Here is a 24,205-nt window from a genome sequence, read left to right as displayed (position 1 = left end):
CCAGTACCTCCAGTAGGAGGTAGAACTAAACTCCCCCCGTGTCCTACTTCAATCTCTCCCACTGTCACCAGGAGAATGCATTGCATAGGGTAGGTGAGCACAGAGGAGCAGAGGGAGAATTGTAATTCCAATACCCCATCGCATCTTGAATCATAATTGACTCTGTGTCTCGTATGACTTCTTCACAAGCTGTGAAATCAGAATTTTATTAATCTTCCCTTCTAGTTGGGTGCATTAAAACTAGTTTGGAGTGGGTGTTCCCAGCCTGGGTTCAGGCCATGCATTTTGGGACTTGTATCTGAAGCTTTCATTTGAGTGATGTACAGGCCTGCTGCAGCCTTCAAGGAGCGCTTATGCTTTTCCTTTCCTGCAGAGCCAGCCATGTGGCCCTAAGCCAAGGTTTCCTTGCTGAGGGCTGAATGAGCCTTTCAGCTGCTTTTGGCGGACCTAGCAGTAATACACACGTGTACAAAGAGGAAAAAATAATCATGAGGACATGGAGCAGATGAATGAAGCTGTGGGCCAGTTCTAGCCCCCACCTTCACAAGTGCCTCGATCATTTCCTAAGCAATTATGTGGGTGTAGGATCTGACCACTGATTTTCCTTCCTCTTTTTCGACCAAAGCTCTTTATTTTGCTATGGTATAAACTCTTGCCTTGCTATTCCTTGCTGAAGTTGCTTGCAATCCTACCCTTCCACAGACTGTTGTTGTACCAGAGTTCCTCCCCATAGAAACATCAGACTCCCTGGAAAAAACCTCCTTAACATCACCTCCCATCCTTGTTATTTGGAGCTCACTTTGTTATCCATACATATAGCACATCTTTCTTCCAAAGTAAGCTTTTAATGATAGTCCCACAATTCATGCAAAGCTCTGCATTTTAGAAGACAAGCATATATCTAAAAACAGGTCCTCAGTACTGCTCCCTTCCTCGTCTCTCCGACCTCCTTGGGAGTCTGTGCAACAGAACCACTGTGCTGAGCAAGCATGCACCTCGTGTACTCGAGGTCTTGTTGGTGAGCTTGTTTCTAATTGCACAGTCTGTTGCTGGATAAGTCTTGCATCTGCAACAAAGGGAAAACATCTCGGTTTGTCAATATGTAAATAATTTAATGCAGTCATGGAAAGAAAAGGAATTTAACAAAGCATGGCTTTAATAATGTTGACTAAACACCCACAAGGACAATCTGCAGCTGTAAAAAATCTGGATTTCTGTTGTTTAACTAGCAATGTTTAAGAATATATTTTTTATAAACCTCATAGTGTCAGCAGCACACTCACAGTGCTGGTGACAGCTTAGGACCTATCTGAGTCCTGCAGCTTTTTAGCAGATAGAATAAACTGAAAATAGATGCAAGGTTGAGAGATTTCAGTGCCCTGGTATCTCTGTTCCTGCCAGGCTAGACATGCACGAATTCACTCACTGTATTCACGCAGCTCGGAACAAGCACAGTTCATCATAAAGCAGAGGCATCGGGCTTGGTGCAGCACTCCCATCTTGCACAAGGGGCAGAGCTCAGCTGTGCTGCTTTCATTCCCCGAAAGACTCTTTGGTGGTTACTCAGCAATCCGTGGACTTGGAAACAAACATGTTCTCTGATGGAGATCCCCATGGGAAGACTAAGTCCAAGTCCCAGCCAGGACTGCACGTGCAGTCACACAACACTTGGATAACCCTTGGCCAAAACCTCAGCTAGAGACATACCATACTCTTCTCTCTGTCCCAGTCAACACCATTTATTTCATTTGTCTTTCCAGTATGTAATTGTATTTTGTGTGTCAGAGCTTTTGATACTACTGATTTAAATATAATTAGTGGCACAACAGGATTACTGATTTCTGTCTCCTCCCTCTCTTTTTTGGGGTCGTGGAACACGAGTAGATGGTTGTGTATGTGACACAGCCAGGCACTGGTCTGAAAGCTGACACTTTGCTTTCAGTGGGACACCCAAATTCTTTTAAGAACTGGAAATTTTTTTACGAGCAATATACAACTGCAAAACTTTAGGAAATATCCTAAATGTCTACCCAGTGAATTTAACTGAAAGTTCTGTAGCTTCCCTTAGTTGTTTTTTTTTTTTTTTTTTTTTTTAATAGCTATCAATTAAATTTATTATGCAGTAATGAGCTACGCAGGATCTAAACTGACCCAGGATTTACTTTAATGCATCATTAACTTGTCAGGCTCCCTATTCTCCTTTCTGTCTCTCTCAATTTTTTTGTTCTCCAGAATTCTCATCATCCCAGCTATTAACCCGTTTATTAGCCTTAAACAAGGATGTGTTTCATTAATGAGCACTTAAAAATTAATGATCACGCAAATGAAAAATCCGCTGTAAAATAGGCTCTTGAGGATATGAGTTTTATTTACATTCCAAAAGGACGACACACTGATGGTGGTTGAAGCTGGTGGCAAAATCCATCACTCCAACGTCAATTTGAGCTATTTAAAGTTTTCTCCTGACTTGTGCAGTAGATTTAGAGAATTCAGTCTCATAGATGCTTACAAAAGTTGATCTTCCTGCATTGTAACTTCAGAAATAGCACTGTAGATCAAACACAGAGGTAACTTCCATAGGACTGTGCCAGCTGTGCCTTTCATTCTTGCAGGCTTCAAGGAAAAAGCTTCTAGTTGCAGTTCTGTCAGTGTAGAACATCGAAGCCAACTTTAACTGCTTACAACCTCCCATGTTGTCCTTAGTTTTCCTAGAAAGTGTGAGCAAATATTCAGGACCCAGCACTGTTGAATGTCTGGAAAATGTATGTAATAGGAATCACACTGCTATTGCCTGCTCTGCTACCAACCCACAGCATGCAGCCCAAAAGGGGAAAATCACTGCACCAGACTGCAAGGAGCAAAACGACTTGTGATTTGATCAAATCATATATGTATAATCTGTACACAATCAATTTATTTTCCCTTTTTTTAAACACTTCCCAGAAGACACTGCTGGGAAAATAGCTGAGCTGAGACACGGAAACATTCATTACTTTCTTATGGCTGTAGCATTCCTCGTGCTTCCCATGAGATGTGTCCCCAGGCAGCTCCCCCAGAGTCAGGAGCTCTGTGTTACCAACATTTCAGGCAAAAGGAGAAGCAGTTCAACTTCCCCCTCCTATTTTCATCCATTCATAAATGTGTTAGTATTAAGGATTTTTTTTTTCCACACGTGTTAATGTTCCTATCAGTTTACATCACAAATTATTATCACTTTTACTTTCACAGTATCAGCCCTGCACAAGTTAGGAATATTAATATGAGTGAATTATGTATTGTTGCTACTTTACATTCATGACAGATGTCATAATATCTGTGCTACACTGCAGATGAATAAGAAATGACTTGGTTTTGTGCTTGTCTGATGAGACTTGGAAAGAGCAGCACAAAATGGGATGGTTTCAGTTTTTGTGGTGTTTAAATACTGGACACTGTGGACATGTCAGTGAACTTGCACCTACTCCATACTGGCCTGCACATTTCAGCCTAAGAACCTGCTTGGCCAACTAATTTGCTAATCAAATTGATTAAGGAATGTATAGATTAATTTAGTTTGCTCTGGGTTTGATCTCATGTTGGGTTCCATACAAAGGAAGCCATGACGACACGATTCAGTGATTCAGTGCCTGGTCTGAACCAATGAAGCTCAAGTCTCCATGCAGGGAACATGACTGTGCACATAGACAAGGTCTATATTATGCAAGGCTAACAGAAATACTTAGAATACATCATAATGTACTTATGTGCTGTGCATGAAGCACAGTTATAGCAGCCACTGTGAGAGATGGTTATGTAAAATGCCTCATGCTTGCATCCTTTATCTGCCTTTGAGCAGAACAACTTGTTGACCAGTATTAAGTGGATGGAAAATGCACCTTCTGATTCATTCACACCCACACTGTGATCACTTTTCTTCCACCTTACGTGGATATTCATTCAATCATGCCTAGGTTTTATATTTCCAGTTAGGCATATTAATCTTACTAACATCTGAACTTGCTGAATCCAGTAGCTTCCCTTGGTATTGCTTTTACGTGACTGCCTCTAATAAATTCCGAAATAAGTTTCACTCTATTCCTATAACCGCAATATCTCTGGGTTAGCCTTCTAATGAGCATGAAACTACCTCAGCAAGTCCATGACCTACAAACGACCGGCAGTCATCCCAGAAGCGGTGGTGCTGAACCACATCACAAGTTATTCTCCTTTTCCAACAACTTGTAGACCGGCGGGAATAAGCAGAGCACTTTTTCCCCATAATCCTTAGCATCCAGTTTGGAGGCAAGCAGTCTCAAAAGGGTCCAAGGTTTCAGTGCTTTCATCTTGAGGCAACACAGAGCTACTTAAGAACGGCATCTCTGTCTGACACATTTAATTCATTTGAGGGGTTTAATGCAATTTCCTGGCATCATTTCAAAGCATATTCTTTAATTTAATAACACGATAATATTAAGAGGAATATAATAATGTATTCTTAGTGCTATAACTCTATTGTGCAGATTGGTGGGAAGACCTTCTCTCAGGTCATTTTTATTATGTTTAATAGCAGTCATGGGTCTCAAAACCTCATGCTCAGTGTATAAAATTAAAGCTATAAGACCAGTAAATTCTAGTTTGATGATGTTTATTATCTTTCTGTTTTCTTTGAAGAGATTTACCCTCTCTATGAACAAACAGAAGGAACAAGTAAGTAGAGTGCTGCAACATGCCTATGCAGATATTCATTTTTTACCAACATTATGAGTTTGGGATTCAAAGGAGGCTGTCTGGAATACAGAGCTATTTTTCTCTTTTAATGCCCTACAGAACTCTATAATATTTCTCACGATCGTGGTGGCAACGGGTACATTGCCCCTGTTGAAGTAAGACATGGTGTAATTTATTCTAAATGCTTCCTCAGATGGTCCCTATCAAATGAGATTGTGCACTATTTTTCTTTAACTCCTTGATCTTTGCTACCAGTTTTCTGAAGCATTAGAAATATCTATTTATACAACCTGCCTGAGAGCTCCTGAGATGGAAAAGGACTTTTGATAACACTTTGCACTGATAGATACTTCCATAAGGGCTTTCTCTGCATTAGAAGAAGATCTAAAGACCTCTTAGAACCATCTGGAAAAAAAAAAAAAAGCCAGCAGAGCACAATGGGATTATGAGATGGCTGCATTTTATTCTCTCGCACAAAAGCAACCTGAGGTTTTTCCAGAGATCAGCTCAACATTTCTTAATTCTTTGTTCTCACTTTCCTCAAGTTCAAAAGTTCTTGAGGCCTACATCAGAACAACCAAAATGCTGATTTCCCTTTTTGCCTGGTAATATGCTGGGTTGTTACAAGTTTTTTAAGACCCTATAATTTGCATAACTCTTCTGCTGCAGACAAAGAGAAAGCAATAACGTCCTAATATGGGAGCCAACATTTTTAGGATTAAAGGAAAAAGAGTCTCCATGATTAAACTGTCAAAATGTTTCTGCAGAATGGCTAACTATACCAGTGCTTCAAGTTAAAAGTAAATCTTCTTTCATCTCTTTCCGTATCATCCCAATGTCAGGGTGGAAATCATTCTTGAAATATTTCTATTGCTCCATCACAAATGGTTTAGTGATTTACTGGATAAAATATCCCCAAATATCGCTTAGCCTCACAAATCGAGCTTGTGGCAGTCTGATATCTTCTCTGAAAGTTTAGCTCTCAGTATTGCATTACTGGTGATCTTTAGGAAGGATAAGAAAAATGCACTAGAATGAACCAGATAATTCTGTCCTTTCTGAGTATATCAGTCCCGTGTCCTTTTACTTTGTAGGTGTTACATAAAACCAAAGAAACACGATGGAATTTTAGCTGATTTTGTGCTTACAGAATCATTCAAGTAGAATAATAGAACATACAGGTCTTACATCAACAAACCCATCATTTGTTGTAGATACCCAGAGATTCTTTCAAATAATTACGTTTCTGCAATTTACGTAAGTTAAATAAGATTTTCCCCTAATAGATGGAACACCTGTTCTTATAGCCTAAGATACAGATTTGTATTCCTTCCATTTAATTCCTCTTTCAATAGTTATTTAATCTGTGTAAATTAATTATAATCCATTATGTTTTATTTATATGACATAGCTCTTTATTTATTGATTGATCCCTGTGTTTCAGACCTAGATAAAGTTCTTTTCAACATATTGTAGTGAATATCTGTTTTTTTGGGGGTGCTTTGGTCTCAGCTGGGGTGAAAGGGATCCCAATTTGTGTTTCCAAGAGGCCAGTGGCTAGAAAAAAATACTAGCAAGATAGCAAAATATTCTAATGTGAGCTGAAGGAAAGGTTTGCATCCTGCCAGTTACGTTTAATGACTTTTTTTTATTATTTTAATTTGTACATGTAAAGCTGGAAAAAGATTGCTTTTACTTCTAACTTCAACAAGAGTCTTTGTATCTCAACTTTTTCTGCAATGATGAAGTATCTGAAATGTAAGTTCTTTAGAGGCTGAAAAAAATGCTTTTGCAGCCAAAATAGTAAAGACATTCCAATAGCAGTAGTTGAGAAATAATCACACTGGTCAGTTGGATTTTCTCAAGCATTAAGGTACAACAGGGTCTGAACTGCCATGGGTCCTAGGTATTCTACTGGAGAATACGTTTGAAAGATTACACATGACCTTGCTCTACATGATGGAAATCCACTTTGCGATGCAGAAATCTGTGAAGTTGCCTGGAGCTGAGGCCATGGCCATGCCTAGTAGGGGTGGCTGTGTCCCATAGCCTTGTGGTAGCCTTACTGGAAGCAAGACATTTCATTCGACTGAGCAGCAGACTTGAGAACATGCTGACATGACATGTAGGCAGACATGAACTCATTTTGCCCATGCTCTGAGCTGACCAAACACCACATAGCTGTGGTCAGTGTGATGCTGAACCCTTGCTAACACCATGGGGAGAGGTGAAGCTGTGAGCATTGGCGCAGTTTTGGGCAGCTTGCAGCACAGGTACTACAAGGTGGTGGCTTTAAGGTCTCAAGGAGGTGAGATGCAAGACTTCAGCACATCTTTAATTGCTAGTGGTGCCTTTCCAAAGCCTTTGGGCTGCCTTAGCTCTGCATCGTCTTACTGCACACATGACTGCCAGGAGGGATGGATGAAGGGTCTCTCCTAACTAATGAACACAGGAACATCCCCAATAGTTTAAATCTACTCCTGGCCCTGCAAGATCCTCATATGAAGGCTGAGCTGAGGCAAAGGCTTTGCATTCCCACCAAGCTGTTTTGAGTTCCATTGACCTAACTGTGCTGATGAAGCATTCAAGCCCAGAGTAAGGCTAAGACTTCAGTGCTACCAACCATTTTCTGAGGATCTGACTGTCTGAATTAGTCTGAAAATTTTATTCTAACTTATATTCTAATATCCTCTAACAATGACATTTAGGGAGAAGAGACTTCAAATAGGTCAGTATCAGTGTGTTAACATCTATGAAAAGTCTATGGCTCTTTTCTGACTTATGTGCATCATCAGGACTGTTTCTACAAGGAAGAGAATATGCTTTTAAATATAATTCTAATGTCCCTTGTGAGCAAAGGAGTGGGATAAACTTGCTCTTACATATTTGTTGGTTAACACTCAACAGAATATGAATCAGCACTGTTCCCAGGTGGCCAGGAAGGCCAATGGCATCCTGGCTTGTATCGGAAATAGTGCAGCCAGCAGGAGCAGGGAAGTGGTTATTCCCCTGTACTCAGCTCTGGTGAGGCCATATCTTGAGTACTGTGTTCATTTTTGGGCCACTCACTACAAGAAAGACATTGAGGCACTGGAATGTGTCCAGAGAAGGGCAACGGAGCTGTGAAGGGTCTGGGGCACAGGTCTTACAAAGAGTGGCTGCAGGAACATGGATTGTTTAGTCTAAAGAAGAAGGAGACTTTATTGCCCACTACGACTACCTGAAAGGAGGTTGTGGTGAGGTGAGGGTCAGCGATAGGACTAGAGGGAATGGCCTAAGTTGTGCCAGAGGAGGGTCAGGTTAGATATTAGGAAAAAAAAACTTCTTCTCCAGAAGAGTGGTGAGGCATTGGAACAGGCTGCCCAGGAAGGTGGTGGGGTCACTGTCCCTGGAGGTGTTCAAGAAATGTGGAATTTTGCTACTAAGGAACGTGGTTTATTGGTCAGTGTTGGTTTATGGGTGGTAGGTGGATGGTTGGACTAGGTAATCTTAGTGGTCTTTTCCAACCTTAATGATTCTATGATTCTGTGATTCTATTCTATGATAAACTGTTGGAATTGTAGCCTCATAACACTCAATATTTATAGAATTCATCCTGTAAATTGTGGGGCCTTATTCAGTTCAGTGCCATACACTGTGATATTTGGAATTGTTCATTTCTTCCTTTTAAATATTTTCTCATAGTCCCGTGTTCCATGTTAGGGAAGCTTGAACCTGAAAAAACGTACAAGGGAATATAAATGAACTGCCCTTTTCCAGCTGACTAATGTGAGCCATAAAACACTTTTAAATACAAAGGAGGCCTAACATCTGGTCAAGTTTACTCATCATAAACACACCTGAATGAAAGGTACTTCTTATTCTGTGGAGCAGAGTCAAATGACTGGTAGACTAAGATAGGCATGTCATGTTGTCATACGCAGAAGCTCTCTTGTTGCATTTCAGTAGCAAAATGAGAGGTAACTCGATAGTAAAATATGCAGGTAGCCTCAGGACACATCAGATATTCTTTTTCTCTGAAATCTTTCTATAATTAAAAACGAAACCTAATTGCAAATCTGCTCCTTGCTTTTCTAAAATGTCAAAGAATTTGTATTTTTTCAGGTCATTGCCATGTCAGCCCAATACCAATTTCAGGTTGAGAGCAGCAATGCAAAATTTGTTTTCATTACAAAATTCATGCTTCAACAGCTTTTCCTTTGGAAACAAAAATAAAAGTGTCAGCGTCTGAGATGGCTACATCTGGTGCATTAGCCTGTGTTAATGGCTTTCGTCTTGGCTTTCCCGGTGTTGTTAGTTGTCCTCCTGTGAAAATACAGAGCTAGCTGACAAACCTTTCTCCTTTTCCCTTCTTTCCCTTGGGTTTGGGGCTGAGAGTTCCCCAACAGTGCCCTCTGTGGTTGGAGAAAGCAAACAGCCTGAGAGGAAAGCACCAAAAAAAAAAAAAAAAGGAAAAGGAAAAAAAGAAGAAATGCAAATGTAAAGTGACTCAGATGGTCGGATGGGTTGGGGATGGGCACTGTAAGCACAGAGTGGAGTTCTCCTAAGGAGGAAGAAGGTGGCCAGCTGCAGCCAGGATGGGAGACGTGCATCCTTTTGCTCCAGAAAGACATTGGTAACTGGTGAAACTGTATTAAGTGGTGGTTATATCTGGGGAGGAGGAAAAAGAAGGAGAAATTGGCTTTTCTGGTGAGATCCCTGATATCCCTCTGGAGCCAGACACTGCTGGTGGAATTCCTGCTGCTCCCCAGCAGCCCTGCTGAAGTCACTGGGGTTGTTTGCAGTGTGATGTGCTGCTCAGCATGAGCAAACAAGCCTGTGTCTGCCCTTATATAAATACAAATCAGCCTGGAGACTATAAAGTAAACACACACAGAATTCCTTTGCTCCAGCAGGAAGAGGAATGGAGAAAGGTCCAACTGTTCCCCCCTGCCACCCTTAGCACAGGAGACAGCCATTGTATAAGTAGCCCTCTGAAGTTCATGGTGTTGTAGGGTGTTGCTATTTCTACTAAATCCTGCACCTCTATTAGCAAGAAAGACCTTATCTTTCTTCAAAGAAAGGTTATGTGCCTGCTTCTATAACCTGTGTTTCTTCCTGCCACCCCCGACAATCAGTTCTGGCATTTCCATCCTGTGCTGTGCTGCTGATGTGCTGCTCCTGGAGCAGCAGCACCAGGTCTGGTTCTCCCCATCCAGCTTATGACATCTGCCTTTTGTCACTTCCTTTTTGTTACAAATTCCAGGGATGGGGACCTCGAGTCTGGCCTTGAGTCTGGGTTTTGCAAGCCAGTATAAGGCAGACGGTGTCTGGGGTTGAAAAGTGGAGTTATACAAGTAACACAGCTAAAATTTAATAAGAACCCAACAGTTGATTCCTTTTCTTATTTATTTATTTATCCATTTTTTTTTTATTTGCAAGATAATAACAATAAAAAGAAAGAGCAAAAAGCTTCATCTTGTGTGAGTTTTGTAAAACCTTATGAAAACAGCTTAAACAGCCCCAACCAAGTTGAACAGTATTCTTTAAAAAAAGAAAACAGCCCTAAAATTAGGAGTGGAATTTTAGCCTCAGCTTTGAATTTCCTGGCTTTTGTTGGTTTCTTCTATATCCTCATTATTCCAGCGGTGTGTTGTTTTTGGTCTGACTAGTATTCAGAAATTGTTCCATCCAGCCTTTAGAGTTCTACTGTTTGAGAGTGATTCATTTCTCTTTGACTTCGGGAACACCATTTGCACAGTGGGTTTTTTTTCCTGATGCTTCCCCTCATTGTCTGCTCCAGACTCCATCCTGCTCAGTCACTATAGCGTGTGAGTGCTTCACTGTACCATGTGCATTTCAGCCTGGGGGCTGTGCCTTCCCAGGATCGTGCTTTAGGGAGGCAGACGGTCCTTTTGCTGGCCCAAGATGAACTGCATGAACGAAAGGCGCCAGTCTGGAGATGTGAGCTGGTGTTTAGGTGGGATGCTGGCAGCAGTTCTCACGCACTGAGCTGTTCCAGTGGGTTTGAATAAATGGTGGAGAGGAGAAATTCAAAGATTTCCAAAAATATAATTTGAAAACCTCCTTACAATGCATTCATTTTTAAACGATTATATATCTTTCTAAGGTATTCCATAGGCATACACGCTAAAATAGTTTAGATACACATTGTCCTTGCTGGGCAGATCACTCTCAATGTTAGGAAAACTGCTCTTGCTTCCTGGCATAAGTGTCCTGAACCAACACAAGGTAACCGGAATGCTCTGTTCTCTGGCAGGAAATTATGGATAATCCTCTAATTTAAGTTTATGAATGCCAGGGATTATGTGGTATCCAGAAGCAGAAACTTAAGAGCATGCCAAAAGGTACAGTGCCTTCATGAGATGCAGAATGGTGCAGCAAGCTGAGCCCAGCCTTCCTCTGCCTGTGCTGCTTGCTGTTATGATTGTATTCTCTCATTCTGGGGAGAGGAGGGACTGTCTGCATCCTGATTGCTGCAGGGACTTCGGGGTGCCGGTTTCATGTAAGCTGTGCTAGGCTGGAGCTAAGAACAATGAACGGACCAGTTGGCAACCAGCAGCTTGGGTGTCACAGTTATAAAGAATATCAGTACTGCACTTTACCTGCAATTAATGTGACCTGTTACAAAAGCCTCTGTGAAAGAGGACAGTGTAGAGGAAGAGAGTGGGAGATGAGGAGGAAACAAGAGGTAAGGGCCTTAAATTGTGCTGGAGAGGGTCAGGTTGGATATTTGGCAAAAATTATTCTCAGAAAGAGTGGTGAGGCACTGGCACAGACTGCACAGGGAGGTGGTGGAGTCATCATCCCTAGAGGTATTCAAGAAAAGGAGATGTAGCACGGTGACCACTGAGTGACGTGGTTTAGAGTGGTCATAAGCATGGGTTGATGGTTGGACTTGGTGATCTTAGTTATCTTTCCAACCTTAATGATTCTGTGATTCTATGAAACACGGGAGAAATGAAGGCAATGATACAAACATTTCCCTGTTTCTGATTTGGAAAATTATATTTTCCAAGGTTCTTACAAATAGAGGAGCAATTTTTTTGGAGCAGGTTTTTGCGCAGATGTAGTTCCAAAACCTCTCTGTGGCCTGATATTAGTTTCTGGACCACAGTTTCAGAATAAATGTCACATGGAAAAAAATATTGTGGCCGGTTAGGCAATTTTTGCTGGCATTGCATAATGTCAAGTCTTGTGATCTGTTTACATTTAAAACTGGTAAAATTAAGGAATGGACCAATGGAGAGGGACTTTTTCTGTTTGCAAAATTTCTGATTTACACTGATTTTCTTATTTATTTTTTAAAGACGGTAAGTGTTCATTTTTGATGGGGGTTTGGTTTTCAGCAATGCAAATTTTTCTTAATAATCACAGATGTTAGCAATATACCCATATTCAAGAACACGTTTTGTATGCGACTGAAGTCAATGTAATTGCCACATCATTTGGCAAATTGGCATTACAAACAAGTCTCAGGGGAAGTAACTTGACTCCTTCTGTATGTCATCACTTTTGAAATTTCCATGGTAAAGAATCAGTGCTTAGACCGACATCTTGAATAAGAAAGCTTGTGGTTTGGAACTGCTGTTTCCCAAGAACGTGGGCTAGCCTCATTTCTCTCTACAAGCACCCTTTCATTTGAGAGAAACCTTCATGTAGCATTGCCTTGTAAACAAGCTTCAATATCTACCTCTCATAGAGAGGTAAGTGTGCTAGATCGTGTATTAAATGATGGAAGACTGGAGATGTAAACATACAGAGCGTAACTTTTTTGTCACCTCATTAGTCACAACATAGAAGCCGTGTAGTTTCATGGTAGCTGTTAGAGCTCTCCTATCACCACGGTTATTACCGTACCACTCCAGACTGGAAATATTAAACAGGAGCCGTACTTCCAGTTTCCCTGGCTAGCATAACCCACCAAATTACATCTATCTACCACAGATGCTGTTCCAACCTTATTATGTTACAAGTAAATGTGTTTGGAATGATGTCTGGCTATCAGCATTTTGTCGTTAGAAGAGAGAAAGGAAGAACAACAGTAGACAGATATTGCTATCTAAGCTGTAATGAGTCCCTAAGGTAAATTTAAGGGGTAATCATAACAAGCCTCTGGATGGACCAAAAAAGTATTAGTCAAATCTCGTTTGTTCTCCAACTTCCTCCTTTCTTTAAACTGTCAACACTTTCCATGCTTTTTGGCTCAAAATGCTTGTCTTCATCTGACCTAAGCTCCATATAGCTTTTTACTTCCTTGCAAAGTTTTTAAAAAGCTGAGGAGGTTTCTTAAATTGTCATTTCATCTGTAGTAGTAAATCCAGCTAAACTGGATGCACCTAATACATTAGTCGGTCCATTTATATGGAAGAGATATGGGGAAAAAATTCACACTGTAGTTTGTGCATCTCAAACATGGAAGTATCTGCCAAAACTCAGAGCTCGGTGTCTCACTACCTGACTGATGCCCTTCTACAGAAAATGCCTGACTGTTGATGCTAGAAACTGAGTATTTGTGGAAGGCAATGGATATTGAACAATGCATAGAAACAGAGATCAAATGTATGATTTCATCATGTAGAACTTTTATTTTTCTACAGGAAGAGTAGAGTCTCCATGCTCATGACTATTTAAATAACCTTGTCTCTAGTCCCAAAATATTTACCAGTTCAAACAGCCCATGAAATAAAACTGAAGATCTCTCTTTCTCTGTTGGAATAGAGGTTCTTTCTTGTCCTCAATGTGTTTTTCTTTTAAGATTCAACTAGGACACTGAAAATCTACAATCCAAGTTCACATTATGGGGCTGCTGGAGTTGACCAATGTTTATTTAATTTACATAGAAGGAATTAATTCTTAGAGAATTATTGGATCCTGCCCCAGATTTCCTAGAGCAGCTCAGACTTGCTGAATTCTGCTGAGCAAATCCACCTGTAGAATAAGATGAAAAAGGTTGACAACTCCTTCCCATTTCAGGCCAGTAGAGAAAAATGCCAAGAAGTGGTCAATATTTAGATCGAGAGATGCGTAGTTTTATTTTTTTCTTTTTTTCCCCTTTTGTTGTTTATTTATTTATTTTTAATTTTACCAGGGGGAACCAGACTGGGAGAGTAAAAAGTTGGGTTTAGAACAAAAACAGCACATTTCTCTGCATTTTCTTTTGCCTCTCACAGTTTCCTCCACTGACTGTGGTTCAGCTCTCACTGGACCAACAAGCTCTGAAAGCTCCTATAAAAGTCTAAAGCAAAAAAAGAAAGTGCCTGCCAGGTGGGATTTTTTTTTCCCAAGTGCTCACAGCTCTAATTTTCACCACATGTGAACAAGTGTTTGCAGTTTTAAAGATGTGTTGAGTAATTGCACATGCGAGACATCTTCTCTTTAATGTTCCCAATGTGTTCAAAGCTTTTCCGTGAGAACACCCCTGTTAACAATGGAGTTGTGGCCTTTAGCTTGTGCTTAAGTGGGTACTGCTTTGTGTTGAAATATAATTAGTAGCACTTGCCTATTCTTACTTCGTTTAGCTAATGAAAGACACTGCTATAGTATGCTTCTCTCAGGATCAGAGTCTGAGCCTAGAAAATCTCTCTCTAGAAAGAGGTGGAAAGCCTATTGAAGCTACCACTGCTGTTGGAAAAACAGCAAAACACAAGGAGGTATGTAGCCTCCTCTGTTGGGTAAGGCTGAAAAGTGGTGTGCTGCTTTTACACACTGATAAATGGGAAGATGCCCTCTGCAAAAAGGCTTTATCAGCACCCCTGATCCCTCTCTTTCTTCATGGTCACACTTTCCATGCATTGGTAACTAGGAGAAGAATGGCTTAGGTGATGTTATTTCAGAGCATTCCCAAATCCAAATCCTGTCTTTAAGGGAATCTCTCATAACCTTGTAAAATATTTGTAGGACTAAATCTGGAAATCATCTGCTGGACAGAAAGCAAAGAAGCATAGGCTCGGAGGGGTAGTGGAGCTCTGGGACAGAAATGAAGTACTACTAATAGAAAGTGAGATTTGGAAACAGGTGGAGAACAAAATAAATTGCTCCGAGTTACAACTCAGATAGATAACAACTGTATTTTCTTAGTTTCTGTAGGTTGCTATTCTCTTGACTAGTAATTGTGGTACTGAAATGTTTATTACCTCCAAAATTGGCTGCCTTTAATCATTACTAGAAATCAAATTGAAAATAAAATACTGTTGAACCTCATGATAAGAAATCTTTCTATAATAAGAAATCTATAACAAATCTTTTTTTCTCCATTGCTCTCAAAGTGCTATATGATCTAGGGTTTTAATTGAAATAACACACAGTAAATAGCCTGGTAAATGCTTTATAACCTTTAGGAGTTGTAATTAAAGTCACTGAGTCCTAATTATCTCTGGAAAGTGACTGACAATAGTCTGTTCTGCACTGCCATCTGTACTGGGGAGCACATCTCTTCTTACTGCACTTGGAGGAACATCAAACATGCCTACAACAATGGCATGAGTTTTAAATGCAAGGAAATTGGTTGCAAGCAGCACTTGAATTTATATTTTTGTAGTCACCAATGGTTCCAGTCAAGACCACTCACCCTACTGTGCTGTATGCTGTATCTGGAGGGCATGGTCATCTTCCTATGTGCCCACTTCAATCACGCTGTCAAATGGAAGGTGCCTGACTATGGCCAAGTGGCCATGATTGAGATGAGCCCCCTCCCATCCTCCAGCTCCACCTCTTCCTTTGCCATTCCCACCCCACAACCCCAGTCCTTGCCTACATTCTGTTTTCTCATCTCTGTTGGAAAGTCCAGGGCAGATTTACCCCAACAAGTTTGCAGCTGAACCTCTCCAACAGGTCACATAGGCAGCAGCATGTGAGTGGGTTTCCCTTTGAGGAAGCACAGCTGTTATTTAAGCTGCAAATGGAAACGCTTGTGCTTTGCAGATCCAAAGGTATCCAGTTCAGTCTCTATAGATAAACTCTCCAGAGATGTGCTTACGCTTACAGTGTAATTCAAGGCAGGAAAAACAAGTGAGCACTTTTAAATGATCAACACCCTCAGAAAGAAATCTGTTCATTGGAGTTATGACAGGCTCGGTGATTCATTAGTTGGAAAGAAGTTAATATGCATTTGTAGACATAAACCAGAGCTGATCTGCACTGATTGAGTTCCCTCAGTAGTAGCTTATTACCAAAGAATTAAAGGTTGCAGTGGGATCTGCATCTAAAATTGGAGGAAAGTGCTTGGTCAGGAATGCCTTGGTATTATGACTGTTTTTAACTCCAATGGCTGTTTTCCCTCGTATTCCCTTTGGTATTTGCTCTATGATCTATCTGTGGAGAGCAAATGTAACAATTCTCCTGAATGGTATAAACTTGTCATATGAAATTTCACTTGGAAATTAAAAGATTTCTAATCAGGAGAGCAGTGAAATTCTGGAACAGCCATCCAGGAAAAATGGAGGCTAATAAATTTAACCATAATTAAGCCGAGCAGTTTGTAAAAGGGATTATATGACATAGTCCTTAGAATATTAGGGAACTGAAACTGATGTTCTATGTGGCTCCTTTTCCAAAGTGTGTTTCCATGTCTGGATATTACAGCCCTTTTCTTACAACATGTTTTTGCAGATAATTCTGTGATCATTGTTGTGTGAAGAATACCTGACAGTAAATCCCAGAACAACAGTTTATGGTGCCGCATATTTACAGCTGCTAAACTTCAGTTAAAACTTACATATACTATGTCAAATTATTTTAATGTTACTTCTTTCTGCAGGCAGTTGAGGTTGTTGTTACAGGACTGGAGGGAATCTAACATAACACAGGAACAGCCGAACCAGGTTAGATGTTCATTTAATTCAATACTCTGTCTCTAACTGGCTGAAAGAAAAGACTTAACGAGCAGAGCATAGCATGGTCATACTTCTTTGAAGTTTCTTTCAACCATTTGATGCCTAGGGACTACTCAGAAATCAGGAGTAGCTCCAATGGGCTTTGTAAGCCCATCTCTGCTTTTTCCTAAGTGAATTGAAGCAGCCCCTTTCTTAATGCATGAAGACTTCTGTCATCCTGGTGCAAGGGCTTCCACAGCAGACCTGCACACTGCATGGAGAAGCATTTCCCCTTAACTTGCTACTTGCTTAAATCCATGATCAGAGAGCAGCAGTCCAATATTCAGCCGATCTCTCACTGCCATTCAGCTGTCTTGTTTCCAGGTTGAGCCATCTTGATCTGTCCACACAGAAAACAGCCTTGTTCTGATTATCCCTGCTATGTTTATAAGGATTTTGCTGTTCTTTTGCATTCTTTCTGAGATAAGGAGACACTAAAATCATAGAAAGCATGTGAAATTTGCACACGCACAGACTGATAGCTCAACATAAGGATGTTCTTTTTTCTTCCTTTGTTCTCTATCCCTTTCCTTCTTCCAATATCCATTGAGTACTGAGCTGACATTTTCACAGAACTTTCTATTCTGGTCCCCACATCTCACCTTGGAATTGTGAATTGGAATTGGAATGCCAACTATTTAGGCCCTTTTTTGTTGTAGATTGTACTTTATTAGAAAAGATTTCCAATGTTCCTTTAAGATTTCCAGTAACCATCAATGGAAGATGCTTGTGAGCATGTTTATACATCTTTACTCTCCTTCTTCACATTGGGAGAGATTCATTTTGAGCCTCCAAATTCCTAGCTGAAGTTAAACATCTCAGATTCTAATTTATTTTTATGACTGTTTTCCATTATAAAACAAGATATGATCTGTACCTGCCTACAAATTCTTGTTGCCTCAACACAACACAGCTGCATAAGAACTCCAGGTCTTGTTATTTGCTGGAGCTCCAGTTATGGAGAGTCTCTTATTTCAGTGTGAAACAAGGGATGCTAAGGCTCTGTTTACAGAGCAGCTCTGAAATTAACTATTCACTTAAGAACAATTTTTCACAACACTTTTTAAATGAAGTTAAATAAGTCATGGTATTTGTAAATGGGAAAATAAACCGCCCAAACAAAAAAACCCTATCCACCTTAGGGGCCTTTTCTTAAGACGTTTTGGAAACGATGGATTTCAGTGTTTATTGTTGGTAGTATTTAGATGACTGCAGAATGCATCTATAAGCAAACACAGAGTTTCCCACCAACAGTGGAGTCTGTGGGAAAAACACTGTCATAATCCAGAATGTCATTGCATTTCCTTCTTCTTAGCTTTATTTAGTCTTTGTCACTAATCTCAGTCCATTTTTGGCTGCTAGTATTAATTTTGACTGCTTTTTCCCCCTTCTAGTTTACCAGTGTGGAGGGATTGTCTCATATAGTTAGGTCAGCAGTTTACATAGTTTATGTACGAATCCAGAAACCCAGTATGCTCTTTTCTTCTTCTAAACAGCTTGTGAAGCTAAATGGGAAATGGAGCAGACACACACAAACTTTCCTGAAAAGTGGGTTCTGCCGATTTTCTATTTTGATAATGAGAAAATCAGAGTGAGTTGTATTGCTCACTCTCAGGTGTTTTTCCTTACTTGTTCCAGGACCTTACAGAATTTATATGACCTTTATATCTCCTGTCTTAAAGCAGGGTCAACCAAGCAGGATGCCCAGAAACATGCTCAGTTCTTACAGTCTTATGCTGTCTTTCATGTTCCTTTCCATAATTTCTCCTACTAACTTGGAGAGTTTGCCATGTAAATGTGTGTCTCGATTATCATCAGAGGATGTTTATTCAAGCAGAACAATAAACTCAATTATTACCTTCTTTACTGGAATAAATTCCAAAATACTTTGAAAGCATTATTTTTATTCTAATGAATTAATCTGCTTTTACAAGGAAAGAAATATCGGCTTAAAAAACAACAACACCCACCAAAAACATCAACCACCAAACCCAACCTCCTAACAACAGCATGTATACAAGACTGTGGTTGCACTCACTCAAACAAACCAGTTTGCACCACAAGTCCTGTGGTAGGTAGACCACCCATATTAATATTTGAGAGATACATTTGCAAATTCCTTTTGTAAAGCCAAAAATTTTGACTGAGCTTTTAGGAGCTTGACTTTTTGTGCTGCTGGGAAAAACAGTGCAGCTCTTTGTTTGCTGTGTGCTGTGGGAGAGATGCGCAGATTCTCTTTGCTAAAGCAAGAAATGATAGCATTTGGGACTTCTCCAGTCACTTTAATCCAAAGAGCAACACATATGAGCACTACTATTTTTTATCGGAAAAATGTTCAAAAAAGGGGAAGGCAGACTGCAGTCTATCTAGCAGTTTGGAAAATGATGTTTGTTGTTCTGAAGATAACATAATGGACAAAGTGAGCCCTTACAGTGCAAATGAAAGTAGCTTGTAAGTGGCTTGGAATAGAACTAGCACTGTCTTATCTTGATCAGATATAGCAGGGCAATGGTGTTGAGCTTGAGTTCTCCCTGCATCACTCCATGGAGATAAATAACAGGAATTGCTTGTGATTTTTACTGCTGGAAAAAAACAAATAAATGAATGGGAGTCTAAGAAGGCCCTGCTCTTCAAGAAACCTTGACAGAAATAGTTCAAAGTGTTGCCAGCTACTTTCTCTTGTCAGGCCTGCAGAACCTGAAGTGATACTGTCTCTAAGAGCAGGAACTGGAATGTCTGGGAATAGGGATTAGCCCTTTGTGTCTGGGAAAGATAAACTGTGGAGAAATACATATAGCCATTTCTTTGCTCCTGGGTTGGCTTTTCTATAAGCATTCATGTGCCTGACAAGGTTTTAATACAGAGATCTTAGGTAGATTTTAGGTATGAGTGGGAAAGTATTTAGTGTACGTGAGAGCATTTAGCATTCTGCTGAGAGTATTCGTAGCAGAAGCATTCATAAAGCTCCTTGATCTGGGTTATCAGAGGTCTTTGTGGGGCAAATCAAACAGCAAAGGGAGGTGGAGGCTCAGGTTTTCTCTTTTCACTGCCTTGATTTCAGCAGTTGCCACTCTAAATATTCTATGTATGGAAAAGATGGGCAAGGAAAGCAAGCGCAGTCCAGCGTAACATTATCTGATACAAAACTATGGTGAAAGAAGCCAAAAGTCTTCTTTCTAAGTCTAAATCTTAAGTTTTATATTCCTTCTGAATATAGAGTTTGCTCTTAACACTAAGTACATTTATTTATTTTGAAGTTCTCATTTCTTTATCTTCAAAGATTGTCTAAAGTGGATGCAACCTGTAGGAGAAAATAGAATCTTTGGAGTACATGGAAGGATACACAAAATCATAGAACTTCTGTAGTCATACCAGTCTTGATTAAAACAAAAACAAATATGCAGGTGAAAAAATGTGACCTAAGAGCTTTCGTTATTCAAAGCATTCCTTTTTTCAAATAAGCTTTAATGGGATTATATGTGTATGTTTTATAATATTGAAACTGGCATCCTATTCAAACCTAAAAAAATCTTTACATAGTTGTATTTAATTATTTCTACTTCTTTGAAGCTTAACATATTTTCACCATCTGGCAAGCATTTAATTTTTCCTATTTTTTCTGAAGGAGATTGAATTAAATTTGCTATTTGGTTTAGAAAAAACTTTCAACCTGTCTGTGCTGCAAGTCAAGCACAAGGGTTCTATAAGCTTGCTCTTCAACTGCATCCTATATTATTCCTAACAGTTTGCTCCAAAAGCTGGTGAAGTCAACAAAGCTACTGCCATCATCTCCAGTAGGTTTTGGATTGGGCTGTATGAGAACAAGGCTGTTCTCCACTCCCGCTGCGAAGCCAGTGACAGAACGACAATGCATCAATATTATCATACTTCCCATATAAACGGTGGCCATGTGCCACATGGTGGGTGGTCTTTTATACCAGGCAGAGAGGAATTAAGCCAGCAGGCACACAGAATGACAGTGAGACAGGAGGTCTTTTATACCCAGTTCTCAGAGGAGGTTGTCTTGTGGCCGAGATTGTCTTTCTTAACCCATTCCATAAGCCTGGCTTAAGAGTCTTAGCAACACTTACATCCATTTTCCATAAAACTGATCTCAAATCGAAGAAGAAAATCCTGAAACGTTCTGAAGGTGTCACCTGCTGCTCACCGCCATAAACATGACATTCCTGTAGGAAGACATTATTCCAAGAACAAGTAAATTCCATATCTTGCTGCTAAACAAATCAGCCTTGTTCAATGGCTTACTCCCAACCATAACTTAATAAATGTTACCTACAGGAAAAGGTTATAATATGCAAAAGGGAATTCACTCTACAAAACAAATGATGCCTTTGATTCATCAAAGAACACCTGGGTACAAGCTAAAATCCAATGGCTTTAGGCTCTTATGGCTATTTACAATGCCATTCTTTCTGTAAAGAAAAATATTATCACTGGTCCTTTACAATGATTCATTTAGACACAAAGTCATAATTTTCTTGTAAGAAAACATTCATATTCTTAAATTTAAGGATTCCAATTCCTAAAACACCTCATTGGTGTTCCTCATTGGAAGCAGGTAAGCAACCAATGGAACCCAGTCTACTTGTGCTTCTACTTAACCACATACTTTAGCAGATATGCAGGTTTACAAGGAAATGGGAGAGCCTTAAGAAGTTCTAACCTAATTCACTGTTCAGTGTAGAGCTGTTTCATAGCACTGTCCTTCAGTTTCTTGGAAGAAGTCTTGATACCTGTCAGGTGGGGTTCAAAGATGCTGCCCACTGAGATTAAAATTAGGAGGTGGTGTTTCTTTTTATCCAGCATAATGTTCTGAAATAAAACAACCCTGTCATGAATATAACTTCAATGGCAGATGTAGTTTCTGAGCCTTAAAGGCAGGTCAGATAAATGAACTGATCCATGTAAAATAGATTCCACCTGAAACACTCTATCTCAACAGCTTAAATTGCCTTTGCAGTCAACAGAGATATTGTAATTAAAACTGAGACGTTTTCTGGTCAGATGGTAGATATACATATATATATATATATACAGGCTCTTATGAAATGTTTGGTAAAGAAATCGCATAATGGAATTGGTGAAATGCATTTAAATTATTTGTTTTCTTTTATCTTTTTTTTTTTTATATTTATTAGCCATTGGTTTAAAAATGCAAAAAAGTTCAAGGATTAGAAAATGTGACATATTACTTCTTTGACTTGTGCCTTTTCCTCCTGTTCCTTCTGAATGTAACAAGATTAGATGGTGCTTGATATAGGTTGGTGAAATTGTGTTTTCATTTGATGAAGTGGGAATTCTAGCATTAACTAGAAGTATTTCTTGACATGCTGTCTTCTTGAACCCAAAGTGCAGCTGTGAATACATCATCTGTTGCTTGGCTTTGTATTGTTTTGTTCACATGCTGCATGACTTGATTTTGGCTGTCAAGCAGAGAGGGAATTCGGAATAGGAAGTTGTTGCCATATCTGTCATCTCACCTGAAGCAGTTCTCAAGATTTCTATAAACTGTATATTCTTTGGCTCTCTTGCAAAAATGTGAGAATATTCAGATAGAGCTGTAACTGATGCTACATCCGCTTACTGGAAAAAAAAAAGATATAATGCAAAGATTAGTCAAAAGAACAAAAGACCTTTCTTCACTTTCATTTATGCATTGCGTACTCAGTTTACTTTTTATCACTTCTTTAGCTTACAAAAAAAAAAAAAAAAAAAACAGGACCCCCCCCCCAAACATCCAAAAGTTAAAAAAATCACCAACCTCACAACACCACATTTCTGTAAGGATGCACCTTTAGAGGAATTAACAGTGGGGGATTTGCTTGAGACAGGGAGAATTAACCAATGAAAAAAATGTAAGGTGAAGCAATTTGCCCTCCTTTTAAAAAATGTGATCTTCCATATAATATCCGAAGTACAGTTTGTTTTCCTTCTGAGAAATCATATTGTTTGTTGGTTTGTGGTTTTTTTTTAGTTTTCATGGTTGTTTTATTTAAAGAATGTGTATTTCCTGTTTCCTTTTGTCTTAAGTAATAAATGCTTTCTCATTATAACATAGTCTTCATTCTTCCCTGGGCTGTGAGAAGTCATTGACTTGAGTGAAAGAACCATTGCATAAGTCATTATTCTTGCATTTTTTTCTATCAAAATCCCAAGGCTATATTGTAAGGGCATGAATTGTAGTCTTGAAAGATGCAGATCTCCCTTAATTCTGTTAATTTTATTCATATCTTATATCACTATGGACTTTACGGAGTCCAGCTCTTCTCTTTACTCAAATAGCAATATTTCTGCTCTGTAGCAAGGTGGAATTAACAGATCTCCACTACTTCAGGTCTCAGGGAATTCAACTGGTCTATATGAAGGAAAGAAAAAAGGAAGGAATAAAAGAAAATAAAAGTAATGACAGAAGTGAAAAGCAAGCAGGAAGGAAGAAAGAAGGAAGGTAGAGAGGAAGGGAGTCATGTAGGTAAAAATGGATGCACCAGTGTGGAAGGTGCAAATTGTTCTATGTTTTTCCATCACGGCAGGACTATGTGCATCATAGAATCACAGAATTGCAGGGTTTGGAGGGGACCTCAAGAAATCACTGAGCCCAGCCCCCCTACCAAAGCAGGTACCCCACAGTAGGTCACATCAGTAGGCGTCCAGCTGGGTCCTGAACATCTCCATAGCAGACTCCACAACCTCTTGTACTTGCAGGAAAGATCCTGGCGAGGGAAATGGGGGTTGTATAAACATGCTTCTCGTGGCCTGGCACAGTTTCACTGCTGCCCATAAAACAAAAACAGTTTGCAGGAGAAACCCGTATATCTCCATGGTGATCCAACAGAATAGCACGCTTCAGGAACATAAACAGTGTTCAGACATATGGAACCCACTCCAAATTCCTCTGGGGTACCCTGTCTCATTGTCTTTAGGAGGCTTTCACTCAGGATCATAATGGTTATGCAGAAGGCAACAGATCTCATTTTCTCTGACTCATTTTCTTTGTCTCAAGTTTTTGGAGAGTGAGAAAATGGATGCTCAGGAAGCAAGGGCATAGCATTCATGTTCCGAAGAGCAAATGACCCTATATCCCCATAACTCCACATCCAGCTTAATTCGGACACACACTTGTTGCATCTCCCCCTGAGACTTTCATATGATGCTCCTTATTCTGTGTAGAATGTTGGTATTATCCAGCCAGTGCTGAATGTGTCCTAACCCAATCAGAACCAGACAGGAGGTTGGTACACTACTGGTGGTCACAAATAGCATCAGCTATTCCAGGAACTTCATGGTCCACCAAAAGAGATCTTTTACCAACTGAATGAGACCAGTGGCCACTATTCTTCAGTACACAGAATATTCATGTACTAAACATCAAACACTGTTTTCCTCCCTTCTCTCCTACACACACTGCATGATTGTTGTTCACATGCACTGTGCGTATTTCCCTTTAAAAATACTATTTTCATTTCCCAGGTACTGCTGGCTGAGTGCCTGTGCACAGTACACGCAGGATGTTTTGCCAGCAGCCACCACTGCTATGGGAGTGATCATGAAGGCAAAATTCTTTGAGGCACAAACCCAGGGAGAAGGAGCACAGGAGCTCTGGCTAT

This window comes from Meleagris gallopavo, chromosome 8 (genome assembly GCF_905368555.1).
Source record: "Meleagris gallopavo chromosome 8, MGAL_WU_HG_1.1, whole genome shotgun sequence".
Taxonomy (NCBI): Eukaryota; Metazoa; Chordata; class Aves; order Galliformes; family Phasianidae; genus Meleagris; species Meleagris gallopavo.
Note: the sequence above shows the minus strand (reverse complement) of the source record.